The sequence below is a fragment of the Phascolarctos cinereus genome, unplaced genomic scaffold, assembly GCF_003287225.1.
Source record: "Phascolarctos cinereus isolate Bilbo 61053 unplaced genomic scaffold, phaCin_HiC Scaffold_1;HRSCAF=81, whole genome shotgun sequence".
In the NCBI taxonomy this organism is placed as follows: domain Eukaryota; kingdom Metazoa; phylum Chordata; class Mammalia; order Diprotodontia; family Phascolarctidae; genus Phascolarctos; species Phascolarctos cinereus.
In genome coordinates, this window is record NW_027555514.1 from 240,978,891 (window position 1) to 240,981,570 (window position 2,680).

Below are 2,680 nucleotides of genomic sequence, written 5' to 3' on the forward strand. Positions count from 1 at the left end.
ACAATCCGTGTATGACTTTTGTCTGTGTCCTCCTGTAAACTTTCTTCAGCTGAATAATAATATATTTTGCTCCAGCCTTTTACCTTTACTTTATGTGTATCTCTCTGCTTCAAATGTGTTGTAAACAGCATATTGTAGGATTCTGGCTTTTATTCCCATTTTCACCCCATTCACATTCAGTTATGGTTACTACATTTTCTACATTCCCTACATTCTATTTCTCCCATGTTTATAATTTTCACCCTCTTTTCTTTCACCCTGTCCCTCCTTACCAATGTTTTGCTTCTGCCTACCACCTCCCTCAATCACACCCCCTTCTATTAGCCCCTTCCCTTTTCTTGTCCCCCCCCACTTCCCTATAGGGTAAGGTATGCTATTCCCTTTGAACTAAAACCAATGAGTATAAGGGTCAAACAATGCTCACCCCATCTTCCTTACCTCCACTGTAATCAGTCTTTTGTATCTCTTCATGTGATATAATTTACCCCATTCTGCCTCTCTCTTCCCACTTCTCCCAGTATAATTCTCTTTTTCACCCCTTTTTTAAATATTATCCCATCAAAGTCATTATATACCCATACCTCCTATGTATACCTCTTCTAATTGATCTAATAGAGATATTTTTAAGAGTTATAAGTATAATCTTCCCATTTACAGACGTAAAACGTTTAACCTTATTGATAACTTACGGGTTGTTTTGTTTTGTTTTGTTTCCTAGTCACCTTTTTAGGTTTCTCTTAAATATCGTATTTGAAAATTGAATTTTCTGCTGAGCTCTACTCTTTTCATAAGGAATGAATGGTAAAAACAAACAAATGAAAAACAACAACAGCAGCAACAACAAAAAATTGTTAGATTCTACACAACAGGTGGCAATGGCAATGCCTTAACCATGCATGTGTTGTAAAGACCACTATGACCTCTTTCTTTATTATCAAGGGTAGTGCTAACCTTCTCCCCTTTCATACATCATCCTTCTGTAAACTTTCTAAGAGGGGTTCACATTCTGGTGGCCTGCCATGCTTCCTCTTGATATTGCAAAGATGACAGTAGTGCACGCTGGTAGTGTACTTATTATCTATTGTTCTTGACATATGAACAATCTATCTTTTTTCCCTAATTATCAATTTCATTGATGACACCCTTTACTGTAGCTCTCCTTTATAATTTCTTGCTTATTACATTTTGCCACCTGCTCATACTTTAGGCCTCTGCCTTGCTATTCTAGTAATGTTCATCTTTAATTCTTTAATTCCTGAAGTGTCCAGTGTACCCTAGCTAGTTAGCCAAACAGGCAAGATTTGAAATAAACTTTCTCCTGACTCCAACATCCTTCCTACTATAAAACATTGCCTTCCAAAGGAAATGGCTTCTCTATGTAAATCAACATTCTATGCAGTGAAAAGAAATGCCTACTTAGGAAACATTTAACAAAAAACCAGATGACAGGCCCTTTCTTTTTTTCTTCAGCACAAATCAAAAGTGTCCCCAAAATTATTTGTCTGATCAATACCTGTCCAAAGAATTAAATTATTCATACAATTCCATAGCCTAACCCATATCCAATGATTTGTCCAATGGCTGATTGATTCACAATTGCTGGAAATGGAGTTCAGGAGATAGATTTGTCTCTGCTGCTAACTGAAATTTGTTGATAATCTAAACAAATGGTTGAAATTCTGTCTAAAAGGATTTCTGGAAAAGACAGCATGAAGAAAGAAAAATGCAAGTTTTCAAAAGCACAAAGTCCGGTTGCTTCTTTAAAAGGCAAAGTCTTTAAAAAGAAAGAAAGAAAATGTAAAAACCCTGTGTCGGCAGTCAGGGGAGCTCATTATCTCCCCATTCATACTGTTTCCTGTGAGTGATGCTATATATTCATTGCAAAAGCTGACATTGCTGCAATGTCTGCCCGCTGGAGATTGGCAATGGGCCACAAGTGAAAATCCTCACAGTTGGAATGAGTTCCTACAGCAACCAAATCTTTGCTTCTGGGGCAGAGTTGGTATGTGTGTGAGTGCATATAAATGTACATACAAAAACACATGTATATTTGCATGTATATATCTGCATTATATGAATATACATATGTTTGTGGTTTTCACTTACGTATATGTATATGTACAAAATATGTGTATGAGACAAGAATTAAATATATATATTTCAAGTTGCATATACATACATGTGACTTGAGCTATCTGTGATTGAGTCTGTATTTATATGTGTGTGTATGTATCTGTGCATATACACATACAAGAGGCAGAATTGAACCCAGGTGTTCCTCATTTCAAGGCCAGCTCTCTATTCATACACAGTGTTGCCTCTCTATACATAGAAAAAACTAATTTTTGTTGCTCTATTGTTTTCAGTCATGTGTGGTTTTTCATAACCTCATTTGTGTTTTTTTTGGCAAAGATATTGGAGTGGTTTGCCATTTCCTGTTTCAGTTCATTTTTACAGATGAGGAAACTGAGGCAAATAGGGTTAAATGACTTGCTGATGGTCATACAGGTAGTAAATATATGGGAACAGATATAAACTCAGTCTTCCTTGATTCCAAGCCCAGTGCTCCATTCACTGGCCACCTAGCCACCCTTCAGAAAAATTAATAGCATGCATGTATTTGACAAATGGTTTACCTGAATCACAAGTGGGACTGGAAGAGATGGTGTGGATGATGGAT

At 36.6% G+C, this 2,680-nt stretch overlaps 1 non-coding gene across 1 annotated transcript; it reads right to left on the reverse strand.

The window, feature by feature from the left end:
• Nucleotides 1–843: 843 nt before the first annotated feature.
• Nucleotides 844–973, reverse strand: LOC144455211 (U6atac minor spliceosomal RNA). The gene has a single exon (XR_013483926.1). It is a non-coding gene; the product is annotated as a U6atac minor spliceosomal RNA (small nuclear RNA).
• Between the last annotated feature and the right edge of the window lie 1,707 nt (nucleotides 974–2,680).